The sequence below is a fragment of the Chaetodon auriga genome, chromosome 6 (genome assembly GCF_051107435.1).
Source record: "Chaetodon auriga isolate fChaAug3 chromosome 6, fChaAug3.hap1, whole genome shotgun sequence".
Lineage (NCBI taxonomy): Eukaryota > Metazoa > Chordata > Actinopteri > Chaetodontiformes > Chaetodontidae > Chaetodon > Chaetodon auriga.
In genome coordinates this window covers 7,505,574-7,520,335 of record NC_135079.1, presented here as the reverse complement: position 1 = coordinate 7,520,335, position 14,762 = coordinate 7,505,574, and the positions used below count along the sequence as shown (strand labels likewise).

Genomic DNA, 14,762 nt, shown 5'->3' with positions numbered 1-14,762 from the left:
ACGCGGCTTCTTTAGGAGTTTTTATCTTTATTGGTGGCAGCAGAAGATACCATCAGTTACTAATAATATGTGAACTTAAACACTACCTTTTTATGTTCAATTGTGCTAATTCTTTCCATTTATCTCCCTTCTCTTTGTCCCAGTCTTTCTTATTGCATGACTTTATTATCACCGAGTTAAAACTTGTCACAGGAGCTTTAAAAGCTGCTAATTTACATCCCTGCTGCTCACAAGTCATACGACAGTCACTGCCATTTTTACAGCCTGTCCTGAAGCACTGTTTCATTTTATTATCGACGCTGCAAAGAAGAAAAGACCACAAAATCTCAGCGCTGAGAATCCCTGCATAGTATTCTCACTCATTATCATACACCAAATCAACAGTGAAGGCGTCAATCACAGCGAAAGACACGGTTCCTCTTGAGGTGAAAAGCTATTAAACTTTGCAGCAAATACAACTTAATCTCAGGGGAGGACTGTTGTAATAATGAATCATCTTTATTCACCAAACGCAAAAGTAATTCTAGAGCTTTGCGACAGCATGTCGGCCATGACGGTGACCGTGACCATGACGAGAGAAGCTTTATTTTGTTTTAGCCAAAAGTAGGCTGTCACATGAGGGGCATGGCGGATATTCAGGTAAATTCATTGTGAAAGCTTTTCCCCAAAACCTCATACAAAATTTACATGGCTTTCCAGTTTCATCAGTCTCTATCACTTTGACTGACACTGAAGTCAAAGTGATAGAGTGAAGTATCATGATAGGTGACGGCGCTCTGAGGCGTTATTGTTTCCACACCGGCGAGGATGAAAAGAGCAGATATGCTATTGACAGCTGGTAAATATTATGGAGCTGCTCTGTGTCTTCTGACTTTACTCTTGGCCTCTTCGTCTTTTGAATATGTTGTTGCAGAAAGATTCCAAAAACGAAGGACTGCCCCCAGTTGGCTGCTGGCGCTGCTGGAAGACACATTATGATTTAGGAGGGACCCTTTAATACATTTCAAAATTAAGAGTATTTTTACATAAAAGTGGCTGTTTTTGAGGACAAAGTCATTTGGGTTATTTAAGTTTTGAAGGATTTTGTCCTTTAGAATGATATATGGAACTCTTTTAATTAAATCCCCTCGTGCAGCACTCGGTCAGTTTCCAAACCTGTGTCACCTCTGTAACTCTGGCACATCACGGAGCATTTAGAGGGAACTTTTCTCTGACATTGCATAATCAAGATCCATAAAGTTAATACTTCATAAATAAAGACAAAGAAAATTTGTCATGGAAACTCATTTTATTTGACTTAAACTTGGGTCTAGTCTGTAAAAGCCTGATAATCAGTGTATTTAGTGTACATTCTTTACTCTGATTTAATGAATATAAAAATATATAATTTTGTTGTTTCAAAGTCCAGCATTTGTCTGTGAAGCCAAGTATTTTATTCAGTATCTGGGCTGCAGCTTATTTTCTTTATTGATTAATCTGTTGATTACAGTTTACAATTAACTGATTAATCATTTAGCCTTTAAAATGTCAGACAGTTGTGACAAATGCCCATTCCTCTGAGCCCAAAGTGCAATTTTTTGTCCATAATCCAAAGATATTCAGTTTCCAATGATATAAAACAGAGAAAAGTAGCAAATCCTCACATTTGTGAACAAGTCAACAAGCGAATGACGTTTTTACTGAAAAAAAGGACATTTTTCTGTTGACTGGCTAATGTGTTCATCAGCTAATCGTTTCCGTCCTATCCAGTATCCTTCTTTCCCTAATGAACAATATCTCATTTCTAAATGGCACTCAGCTTGAAGTAAGATTGCAGACACGGTGCTTAGATGAAGAGGAACAGAGGATGATGTTGTTGTTTTGACAGTACAAATGTCAGTAATTGTAAGATGATGGTGAAATAGGAAAAGTAACACCATAGCTGACCTGAGTCTTTGGCGACATGATGACAGTAACAAAAGTTTGAAGTTTGGACAGGGTGACTCTGAGAGAACAAAGCTATTTCAGTGTGATGCCAAGACGGATTTGTCACTTCACATGCAGTCGACGTACGACTGATTCAGAGAAAACAAAACACAGCGGAGGTATGACTCAAAACCTGTCAGCGAGCCTTCCCACTTCTTCTGCAGTGCAAAGTAGAAAAATCTCAAAGCAGGAAAAGTTGACTTAGATTTTTTTTTATCCTGACTCCAACAGAATCTCATAAAATCCATCCACCAAACAATCTGATCTAAAAACGGCATTTAAAGTTTATATTCTGCAACAGTGAAAGCTAATTTCGATGTGTGTAAATACGCATATAATCTCACATTGTAATTCCCTCCAGACGTTGATTCTGGTGAGAAACGGAGCTGCTCAGCTCAGAAAAAGAGTAGTCAACGAGAAAAAAGCCATAAAAGCTATCGCCTGCTCAGCAGCATATTAGTGTGTTCACAGGGTTTGTTTGTTTTTGGAGGAGGGGAAAATGATTATCCTAATATTTTTCAGATGGCTGAGCAGTTTATGATTGAATCTTGTAATTGCTGATGTTAAGTGACACCCCATTGCTTTCAAGATGGGATTTACAGCTTCTCAACAAGCAACACTACCTTCGAGGCAATTAGGAGGACACACTTCCCTGAATGAGGGAAAGCATGCGGACAGCCACCCGTCAGGGGATTGGCTAACACAGAGCTGGTGCTGTGTCTGCACCAGCGTCGGGCTGAGCGATATGCAAAGAAAATATTGCGTTCGAGAGATGAATGACAGTGGGAATGGTTTTGCATTTTATTTTTACAAAAAAATAAATAAAAATGATGTAGAGAATGTGATGTTTTAGGCCGGTGCATCTCTGTAGCACCATCATGCCTCATTCATTATGCATGTTGTGGCACATTTTACCTTCATGCAAACATTACAGTACCTGTGGTTTTAATATTGCACTTGGCCATATTTTGATTAATTGTTCAGCGCTACACAAGCACCTGATGATCACATGAAAGGGTGGAGGTGAGGTGACCATACGGCCTCCCTCTAGTGGAGGTCCACTTTTCAAGCTTATAGTTCACAGACAGCAATAAACTGTAACAGGGAGCAGCTCATTCTGGGAATTAAATGGCAAAATTAACTTTTCTTCCTCCTTTCTAACCTTTTGAATTAAGCCAAAACAAAAGCAAAAACTGCACCTAAATGTCCAAAAGCGGCATTTGGTGATTGGTCAAGTCATTAGAAAGCCGCAAGATGCAAGTTTCTATTACCAGCATCCATCTCAAGACCAGGGGACGTGCAATGACTTGCAGGGATTTGCACAATTCCCCACGCCGCCTCTGACCTCTATCTAGTGCGCTTAAGCAGGGCCCCTGAGAAAAGCTTGACAACAACATTCACTCACTTTATTGCCATGGGACTGTACAGCATCAGCTGCAGGACACTAATTCATAGCTGGGCTACATTTTGCATAAGAACCGAAATTCATTTTAAAACCATCACTATAATGGAAGGTAAGCCAGCTCCAGAGGGCTGTGCTGTAGGGGGAAAGTGGTGTCAGACAGGAAAAAGGAAAAGAACTACAGACAAGCCTTTTCATTTCATTGCACTTGGACCATATAATACAAAGCTAAGCCGAAATCTCATTTTTTGAAGATTGAAAGTCACATCTGTATCAAATAGCCTGCAGGTTTAATGGTGGACCGTGTAAGCCGATCCTCTACATTTATGGAGCCTCCTAAAAAGATTCAAAGAAATCTCCCGGAGCTTGAAGAGGAGGAAAGGCCACGCTAGACAGAATAATTCCTATCATCTGAGTCTCGCAGTGGAGGGAGGGACATTTAAGGGAAACAGAGAGGGGAACCAGAAACGATCATTCTGATTCCATCTGTAAGGAGGTTACAGGTATGATAGAGGTGGTGAACACCTCCATGCCCACAGCCATGTGCATTATTAATGAGCCCTGCTGTGTGGAAGACAATTCAAGCAAGGAGCTTGTCATGAATACAACCTGCAACCCAGCACGGCCACTGACACACTCTCCAGCCCGCAGAGAGGGCACACACCTGGAGGAGAAACTCTCACCTTTGTCTCTACTGGAAAAAAGGCCGATGGATTAACAGTATGAAAGACATCAGTATACTCTGTGTCTGCTGTACAGTCATCAGAGGCATTATGTTGTGACTAAGTGCTGCCAGCGAACAATCCACGCAGCTTCCCTGCTTTGCATTCATTTATGATGACCTCATTTCCTGAGTACATTTCAATCCACTCAATATTTCATAAGAGTTGTAAGGAAAATGTGTGATATTTACTATCTGGCATTGTGGTTTAGTGATCCATATAAAAACAAATTCTGGCAAGAATTTCAACTAATTATATCTTTTTATGGTTTTATTATGGGCTCGTGCTTATTTTCACCTTTGTAGCTTTCAGTTCACATGCAGTACAAATGCAGTATGGTTTTAAAAACAGATTCAGGCAGGCTATTGCTGGTGGTCACAAGGGGGGAACAGCACAAAAGCCAGCATGTGGATGATTGTGTTGGGTTGGAAATGACTAGCTATGAGTAGTTTCAGTTATATCCTCCAAACACTCACAAGACCATATGCAGACACACAAACGCACGCTCTGAGGATACATTAAATCGCTCCTGTGCATACCTCCTGCTGGCTGAACATCATACAGCCCAATCCCCAAACAGCCTGCCTGAGGCCTCCCTGTCAGCTCATCCTCCCTTTCACAGAAACTGTCCCTTATCAGAGCTCTCACCGCCTGCTGCATGTGGCCACGTGTGCTGGAGCATCACCCGCCGGTCGAGACGCCACAACACCCACAGTGCTCCATGGGATCGCTTCTCGCTTGCCCGGTCAGCGGCGAACGCGCAGCGCCGAGATGACATGCCCATATGTTCATGCCCCTCATTTCCCTGCAGCACAGAGATTCTCCATCACTTCATTTGTGGTGTGACTGAGGATTTCTGTCACTTCGCCCGTCGTGTGAGTGTCTGCGTGTGTGTGATTCATGACATTCTGACACTTTATCAACATAATTGAGGAAGCTGTCAGGTTGGCCCCTGAATCACCTTCCACTGATGTGCATGACCCAATTGATCCACTGCTTCACGTGCATATTGACCCAAGTATGCACTGTACTCAGGGGAGACACTTAGGCTCTCTGGCTGCCATGTCACATCAGGAATCAGCAGAGCAGAGAAGAAAGGCAGAGTATCACACATACACCGTGTTCCATACACACAGGCTGTGCTGACACTTGCAAGACCAAGTCACCAGTGACGATCCTTGTTTGTCTTTGCGCCTGTAAATGCTACAAAACCAACAGCTCCCGCTAGTCTTCTGTTCAGTGACTTAAGTTTTCTGTTTAGTTTGAACAATAATTTGGATCGTTTTAATTTAATTCTGTCCTATCAGCACTGAAAGCTGGGAGGTAGCCGTAAGGAGCCACAATTCCCCGAGTGTCCTTGAACAAGCCAATCTGCTCGCTTCAGAGCACACTTCACCAGCACCTGTGCTATAAACGAAATGTGTTCTGGCAAACGCAATCAAGCTGCAACTAACGGGGATTTTCTTAATCAGTTAATCTGTTATGTTAATTAATTGGTTTATTGTTTAGTCTCTAATTTGTGTGAATATAGTGAAAAATGCAGATTACATCACGTCTCTTAACTTGTTCTGTCAGATAGCTCCTCAAACCTACAAACTGTTCAATCTGGTGCCGTGACATTGTTCCATCCAATCCTAACCAAGCAACGAACAGTAGCATTCGTATTCCTCATGCATGTAAACTGCCTCTGTTTGCTTGTTTGTATGTCTGCAGTGTTTATCCAAAATTAAACTGCAGCATAGCCGGGGGGGTGGGGGGTGGCTAACCTCTGGACAGGCAGTGTTGGGAGAGAACAGATTATCCGAACTGTCACCAGGATGTTAATAAATTAAGAGACAGGAAGAGAGAGCGAGACTGTGTTTGTAATAGAGAGAGAGAGAGAGAGAGAGCAGGGGAGAGAGGGTGGATTATAAAAAGCATAAAAAGCAGGGTGATTTCACTCATAAAGGAAGTTGAGCGGAAAACTAACAGGAAGTCTTTTTCCCTCAAGAGGAAACCAAGTCTCGTTACTGTAAAAGCAACTGACCTTGTGGCTTCTGTCGGGAAGGAACGCATTCAGAGGAAACAGACAGACAGGGAGATAAACAGGAGCTCATACAGTATAGAGGATCACCCTCCAGTGCATGCACACAAGCTCTCTCTCCCTCCCTCTCTCACTTTCTCTCTCACTCGCCCACTTACTCAGTATCGTTTCATCTCTCTCTCTCTTTCACACACACTCTCAGTCGCCGTGCACTGACGGATGGGGATACACTGCCAAGGAGGACTTGGGGGCGAGAAGAGTGTGTTTCTTTTCTTCTCTGGTCTCTTTTCTTTCTCTTCCGCCTGGCTTCCCTCACGAGCTGTTAATACCAGCCCCGGTCCCGAGGATGAGGAGGATCTATTTGTGAGGAAGGCGCAACAAAGGAAGAGGAAACAAGGAGCAACAGGGTGGTAAATTCTGCAAGCGGGAGTGAGCGAAAAAGAGCTTTTCTTGTTCTACAGGCTCGAGCAAGGTTAGTGAAGAAAGCTGCTTATCATTAAAACAAACGCTGCCTGCTGTTATTGTTTTACCCTCTGCTCTTTACTTTGTTATCTCTAACAAGACATTTCCTATTCAGAGCGTTTCATATTCATGTGCTTCCCATCCCTTAGTGTCTATTAAGGCTCAAATTGAATGTCCTCACAGAGCTGTTTTCTAAATTGAACAGTGTCTCTCTCAGAATTAAAAGTCCCCTCGTTACATTTTAGAGATTTCTTTTCGTACAGTAAGCCTTCAGCTTGGTTACTGAAGTTTCATTCTAGGTCACACAACTGTGTAATTTCCCAAAGGTATACAGTATGGCTCTCAGGTGGAGTCTCTCCTTTGGCGAGGAAGCAGTGAGTGAGCTGCAGCAAAAGGCGAGGACAGCTCGCTCTCATCGGCGCTTCTCAGCCGTCACTTTACACAGGAGGCAATTAAGCGAGATTGACAGCCGACGCTGCCGGTAACTTGGAAACAGGCGTGTGGGAGACGAATGGTGGCACATGATAGGATTTAGGGGAAAGAGGAGCAGAGGAGGAAGGAGATTCCCTTTGTTCACTGACACAAAAGCCTGCTCCTCTGTGAAAAACCCTGCTCTCGCCTGTGTGTCTGCGAGAAAACTGGCCCAGGGGCAGCAGTTGAGAGCTTTTATGATTTTGCATGACAGTGAACATTGTTCGAGTGTGTGTACTGCAAGCGCATGTGCACCGAAAGTGTGCTTGTGTGCGGCTGCATGTGTGCTCATGCACGCACGAGGATGACACGTCTCTGATGTATACTGGAGGTAGCGAGTCTCCAAGGTGAGCCCTCGTGTTTAATCACCACAAGTGGAAGAAATTATTCACACCTTAAATAAGTCAGACAATGGGAGAATAGGAAAAATTAATAAAACCAACCTGGATGAACCATTGCGTAATTTCTGTAATGAACAGTTGAACAGTTGTGTAATTTACACATAAATGAGCTCCCCAAGGACTCTGCCTTTGTTCAGGCTGTATTATTAACAGTATACAATCGAAAAATGTCCTTGAAACCTGTAAAGACCTACTCACTATTTTTCACTAAGGCTTCTCACAGCCATTTTTCAGCACAGATAAGTGTGCTAGGAGACGCTGGGGTTGGCCTCTGGCTCCTGGTAACAAAGGCCTCTGACGCAGGCTGGAGAACGGTGAAGTTGTTTTAAAGACTCACTGATGGGGTGGGGATGGAGGGGCAGTTTGGTTAAAAATGTATTCAAGGAAAGGACCGGGAACAGAGAGTTCTCAGTGTAAACACAGGTGGAGGCACGCGGGACAATGACTGTGAACTGTGTGTGTTTTGACACAAACGGAGAGATATTGCATAAGCCTAAGCCTGACTGCCTATTCATTACAGTGACAGCGGAGTGTTGGTCCACGTTCAGCAGGATGTGTTTATACAGGTTGCTTTTAAAAAAGGGTCACTCAGCAGCAGATTAGTGCGCTGACCTTCCTCGCTTTGTGTTTAGTCTGGGTTGTATGTGTTTTTGTCACATGATCACCTCCACAGGAGTGACAGAACATGATAGAGGTCGGGACGGTAGGGCCTGGCCATCAGTCATCAGCGGAGGACTGTTTCCTGTGTCACCTTGTCTCAGGCGCGCACACACAGTCACAGAGCTGCCTCACAGGGACAGCTTTAGTGAGTCCATCAGTGGCTCGCTGACTTTCCCAACTAGAAGGAGTCATTGACATTGAGAGGATATTAATGTCTGCTTGCTGCACACACTAATTCACATATACAGTATTCACACTCACCCCCCCCCCCCACCCCCACCCCCACCCCCACCCCACAATCATATGCACACACACAAACACACTCCCACCAGGGGAGGTGGAGCAGCGAAAGGCATCGTGACCGGTGGCTTGGCAGACGCCCTCAAGGTGAACACTTTGAGTGAGGAGCATTTCAAATTCAGAACAGATGATCAAACCGGTGTCAAAACTGCAAAGTAGCTGGCGGCACCAGATGCAGACAGTCTTTTGGCAGAGGACGAGTTTTTGGTGCCTGAATCTCAAATATAAAAGTCAGAGGCGTGGAGCTGAAATTAATACAACTGCGATATCGTCATCTCACGGACGGTGGGTCTTATCACGGTCCAGATGAGGCAAGAAAACTCGCAGCTATATCGAGCAGCGCTTTCTGTTGGGCTATCATCACCGCACACCTAATCCACTCATATATCTAGACGTATCAGAGTGCAGACAGAGCAGGTTATTTAGGAGTGAGCACAAACTGGAACTGTGTTTTCGTGGGGGACTGAAGTGTGTCCTCTGTTTATCACACACAAACAGGAGACAGTTTTTGACTGGCAATCTGAACATTTTGTCAGCAAAGTAACTGCATATAGCTAAATGTCTCCAATGTATACACTTACTATACATCCTCATGAATCCATAAGGAAGAATAGAAATCTACCAGAGCCTATTTAACAGCTTTTTACCACTCAGTTTAATAATGCATGTATTATTTTTTGCTAAATAATAACTCCTGCATAAACCTCTTTTTGCCTCACACCATTGAGAAATCTAAAACAGATGCATGTATTCGGAGTCTGCACACAAAAATAAAAAGTGCCCATAAAAACCCCTCAAAGGGCAAAAAGTGAACAGCTCTGGTTTAATGTGTCACCTCTGCTCTACTGCTTAATGGCCACAAGGAGCAGACAGGCTAGTTTGTTTGAAATTGCAGGTTTGGTTGTCTCCCTTCCCTCCAACACTTTGCAAACCTTGTTTTCTTTAGACTTTTACTGCTGTTCTGACCTGCAGTTCCTTATTGTATCATTAGGGGCTGCAATGCATGATAACTTACATCATCGATTAACTTGTCATTATTTTTTCCATTAAATACATTTTTTTAGTTCAAAACATTACAAGAGGTGAAAAATGTCAATAACAATGTTCGATCGTTTGTTTAATTCAGTCATAAACCTAGAGATATTTAGTTAACCATCATATAAAAGAGAGAAAACCTACAAATCCTAACATTTTAGAAGGTGGGACGAGCAAATGTTTGATATTTTTAATTAATAAATGCCAGTCAACGAATTGACTCGTATATTTTAAGATGCCATATGGCATTTAGTTGAGCTTGAGCACATTTATTAATTAATCTAAGAATGTGTTGCACCTTGGTAGCTGAATGGTAGCAGCACATGGCCACATGGTGCGACCATGTTGCCGGTTCGATTGCAGCCGGTGACCTTTGTGGCATGTCACAGGTTTCTCTCTGCCTCTTCATCTGCCACTATCAAATAAAGTCAAAAATGGTTGGTTTGGACCTGAGTTCATAAACCGCAAAAATCTTTATGCTCCAAAATTCAGAATAAGCTGCTAGTGTGAAAGCCCCTTAAGACACTGAAACATTTCGTCTGACGTTCATTGTAGTTTTGCACACTCTTTGGAGTATTATCCTTCAGCTGCATCGCTGTTCAGAAATCAGCTGAAAAGCTAAAAGTAAGGCACAGAGATACCTCTGTTTGCACATCTGAACAGGACCGAGGCTTTTATCTGACTTTGTGAGTGCTCATCCCACATTTATACTGCACAAAAAAAACACACTGAAGAGTTACCAACTGATTAAGAACACCAGCAGCAGCAATGGCAGCCAAATAATTACATTCTCCAAACCCAAATAAACAGCAGCATGTAGTCACTCAGTGTGCGCAGAAATGTCTTGTTTTCCAATCTGCAGTGCAGAAAACTCTGAATCCATTTTCATTTGGTCGGTCTGTCATCATGACATCTCTCCCCTGAGGGTTCACACTGAGTTCCCCTGCCCTGGGCTTGGCTCTGTGTGTGTGTGTTTTTATGTATGTGTGTTAATTAGCATTCATCACAGAATTAGAAAGATAGAAAGAGTGTGTACAGTATGCACGTGTTTACAGCTATATGGTTGACAATATGTGTCTGCATGTGTGTGTATGCATGTCCATATTTATGTGTGTGTGTGTGTGTGTGTGTGTGTGTGTGCGTGTGCGAGGAAGAGAGAAAGAGAGAGAGGCTGATAGAAGCAGGTTCCTTGACGAAGCGTTGACGGGTTGCCTTTGATGCTGGCTTCCCCTCCATATCAGATTTCCACCGAACAGATGATAACCTAGCAGAGTGAATCTCACACTCACACACACACACACGCACTCACACACACACACACAGTCACTATTCATCAGCTGTAAGCGCTTGCTCTCCCTCCAAGTGGCCCCCATGTACTTCAATGATGTAACCATTAGACGCCAGAGGCAGAAAGGCAGCTAGCACTTTGTCCCATTATACTGTCAATGCTAATAAGAGTCGCCTGCTCCACATGGTAACTCTATGCATCCTGACCCCTTCGGGCGTACTGTAACAGCCACACAAGCCAAAACACAAACAAACCGACACTGTATGCTCTCTGCTTTTGCAGCTGATGAAGCAGCCCATTAAACATTTCATTACATCTAAATGTCAGTTTTTCAAGGTGCATTCATGTTCACCCTCCTCCTCAGTGTGTGTATGTACATTGTGTTGCGTTTTTTTTTTTTTGTTTTTTTTTTGGGGGGGGGGGGGGTTTATTGGCATCAAGAAGGCATTTCCTCCTTTGTTTGAAATTTGAGGCTAAAGGAATAATTAAATGACAAACAAACTGTTTAAATTCAAGCACAGGTTCACCCAGTGGCTGTTTGGAATATTAATGCAACCTTTGCTTTGTGTGTGTGTGCGTGTGCGTGTGCGTGTGCGTGTGCGTGTGCGTGTGCGTGTCTGGTCAACACAAACAGCAAGAAAAATTGCATTGATTGGGACTCCTCTGAGGCTCTTGTAGTATTGACCCAGCTGAAACAGTTAAATCATGCATGACTGATTATTCACAAGAGGGAAAAATGCTTAATGCTTAAGGGAAATCAGAGGTTGGGCAAATATGTACTGGAGTGGACCCATTATGCAAATTAGTATTTATGCTTATTGTTCATTCCCATGCGTGAATATTAAGCTTCATATCTGTATACTGTTCCCTTTCGATATAATCAGTTCCACGAATGTTCTCAAAAACCTTAATTGAGGGACGAAGGTCAGGGGTCTCATCTCGAGGGTGATTTTGAAAAAGAGAAAACACTCAGAAAATAAACATATTATTGACTTATTGACATTTAGATCTTCATGCATGACCCCGCTCTTTCTCATTGACAACACTCAGTTCTCATTATTCGGTGTACCAGAGTCTGACCTGTGACCAGAGCAGCTATTCACGCGGCCTCCTCTTCGACTTCTGTTAACCTCCACTTAACTTGTTCCACTACATCACCCCATAGATCAGTGTTATGTGTGACTTGTAATGAGTGGATACTTGTAATTATCATTATCATGCTCATTTGTCCGTCAAACAGAGTACAAATGTAAAGCTTTGTTGTCTCAGAGGAAAATTTAACTAATAAGCTATGTTTAATGTACATTACGGTAGTTTCACCTTCATAAAAATCACATGACTATAACAAGTAATACGGTCTGCTGCTCATAGTGACAATATACTGTACTTTTGTTCACATACTTTACGTTTTTATTTACTTATTCACTTTTATTTAGAGCTATTTTGCATGCACGAACACACAGATTTAGATTTAATCTGTGGTGTAACTCCTCACTTAGAGAGTTTTACCAGAAGGCATAGGTGCTTCATCTCACAAGTATGATATGTATATAGCATAGTACTGTATGTTGGGACATACAGTAGTAGTGGGAAGAAAATATTTCGTGTATGTAATGTCAATCTAGTGTTTTTAGTAAAATCACAACAAAATCTATACACTTCCAAACGTTCTGCTCCCAACAACTTCCATATAAAGCTGTACATCTGACTGAACTCCCTAACTGAGGTGTTACAGGGAGGGAGCGAGCAGATGTGAGAGACCGCAGAGGAGTGGATGAAGGGTTAAATGTCGATGTCGGACTCTGGCTGTTGATTACAGAGCCGGAGGTGCAGCAGAGCCTCTGTCACTTTAGCTCAGCCTGGAAACGTAGCGCAAAAAGCTTTTATCACCAGATAAAAGAAGCATGTCGAGGTAACGGCTTAAATGCATCTACAGGGTCAACAAGATGTGGCAGGTGAGAGGACGGAAGGCACAGCTGGACACGCAACCACTGGATTAGCATTTAAGATGCTTCCTTTATTCTTGTAATAACTTGATTTCCTTACTTCATGTCAAACTCAGACATCATGTCATCAGATTTGTGTGATTGGCAGTTTTCCCGGATGGAACATTAACAAAAAATGCTTTCTGAGCATGGAAGCAGTCTTGATCTTCAGGAACAACATATACATGAAAATAACCTAACAGCAAAGTATTCACAGCAAGTTACTGGTCTACCCCTGAACTCCTGACATATCTAGATCTTTAGCAGCTAAAAGCTCCGCTGTGTTCACCATATTGTTACTTATTGTGTCTGTCTGCCGTGTGGTGCTGAGCAGGTAGTGTTCAGTGGGTTTTTGCAGCATTTTCAATGAAAACAGCTGCCTGCTGCAGCGAGGCAACTATGTTATAGTGGTGAGAGTGAATCAAAACAGTAAAGCTGCAGGCCTGACAGCTAAATGATGAGCTGAAAGCCATTATGAAGCTCTGTAAATCCAAGGAGAGCAGCAGATTTGGATGATAATGTAATATGATCGACATTGTTATTAAAAAAATATCTTTAATGCCTGCTTTAAGAGTGGAAGCTCATATTTGACAACTCCAACTGTGAGATACTGTTGAAAGCTCAAAGAACAGGTCAGTAGACACTTTTAGGCATATTCACATTTTGTCTTGACAGCCTTTTACTGCTTTAAAACCTGTGTCTGCTCATCAGTTCTTGTTTTTCCTGTAAAAGCTTCAACAATACATCCTCCTCTGAAAGGGTCTAATGGCATAAGTACAGATTCGGCACAGTACAGAAGTAGTCACAAGCAAATCTCTGGTGTGTGTTTTCCTCACTCAAAACCATCTTTTCACTGGTGATGGACCTCACCATTAACACAGAATACACCATGTTTGTGGCTGCATAAATGTGGATAAAAGCTGCGTGTGTCTGTGGGAGATTGGAGCTTTTGTTTCCTAAATGAGATACGGCATCAGAAAATCCACACCACAGGATACGTAAACTCCACTGCTGTGTTTGTGTGTGTGTGTGTGTGAGAGAGAACATTTGTCTATACTGCAGCACCAAACATATATGTGCTCACTATGCTGAGAGAAATAATGAGTTATATGAAGATTCACTACCATCTGAGGGTCATTAAGGGCTCAAAAAGCTGTCATTTTTGATTCACCGTGTAATATAATGGCTCACTATAATCCCTCCATTCGATAATGGCTAATAATTTAAATAGACGCGATAATCACATCCACATATTATCAGTGAATAACAGCAGGTAACTCTGCTATTGTTCATTCCACAGTCACAGAAAGAAAAGCTCAATAGAATTTTTCTTAGTAGAGACTTCAGAGCATTTAGCACAAAGTTATAATATTAGAGCTTAGAGTTGAACTCACTGGCATTCAGGGAGCATTTAAGGACATAATAGGAAGTTATTATTCACAGACGATCCGCCAAACTTATGCAAGCTGAGGTGACTTCACTCTCTGTGGGTCAAAAGCAGGACAGCCTCATTAATGAGGTGCAATCCCACTCCGATGGCCAGTCAACCAACACTTCCAATAATGATTGCTGGAACGGCCCACAAACGGTTCCTTGCATTTTAAGGTTTTTCTAACAGGCCGTATAAACTGGCTGCCAAAACACCATTAGCATTTGGATGTGGAGCAGTGTGGAGCATTATCCGTTCTCATCTGAGGTATTCTTGGCAGTACAGTGTGAGCCTGTCTTGTGACCGCTGCCCTCTGTGACCTCTGAGACCTCAAGGTGTACAAGCGCTCTCCAGGTCTCTGCGGTGTATCTGTCATGGCTATTTCTAGGCTAAGTTGCAAGGGGTCTGGTCCGAAGTGTTAAACATCTTAAAACAGGGTGTTGTTCAGGAGGGTTATCTGAGGGTAAACTCACACCCTTCTCTGCGTTCAGTGTGCTACTTTTGGATCTGACACGCTCGTAAAAGTCAGCGCGGAGTAGGATTTTTTCCCCTCAACTTTATGTCTAGTGATGTTTTCAGGCAGTGCTGGTAACACAATACTTGTGAAGGAACAGGGCTT

At 42.7% G+C, this 14,762-nt stretch overlaps 1 protein-coding gene across 2 annotated transcripts in view; it reads left to right on the top strand.

The window, feature by feature from the left end:
• Window positions 1-6,212: 6,212 nt before the first annotated feature.
• Window positions 6,213-14,762, top strand: part of shisal1b (shisa like 1b) — a 38,719-nt gene continuing 30,169 nt past the window's right edge. The window contains exon 1 of one of the 2 annotated variants that reach the window (XM_076732767.1): window positions 6,213-6,584. The gene's annotated coding sequence lies outside the window, so the exon portion shown is untranslated. The remainder of the gene's footprint in view (window positions 6,585-14,762) is intronic. The other variant, XM_076732768.1, reaches the window with a different exon arrangement.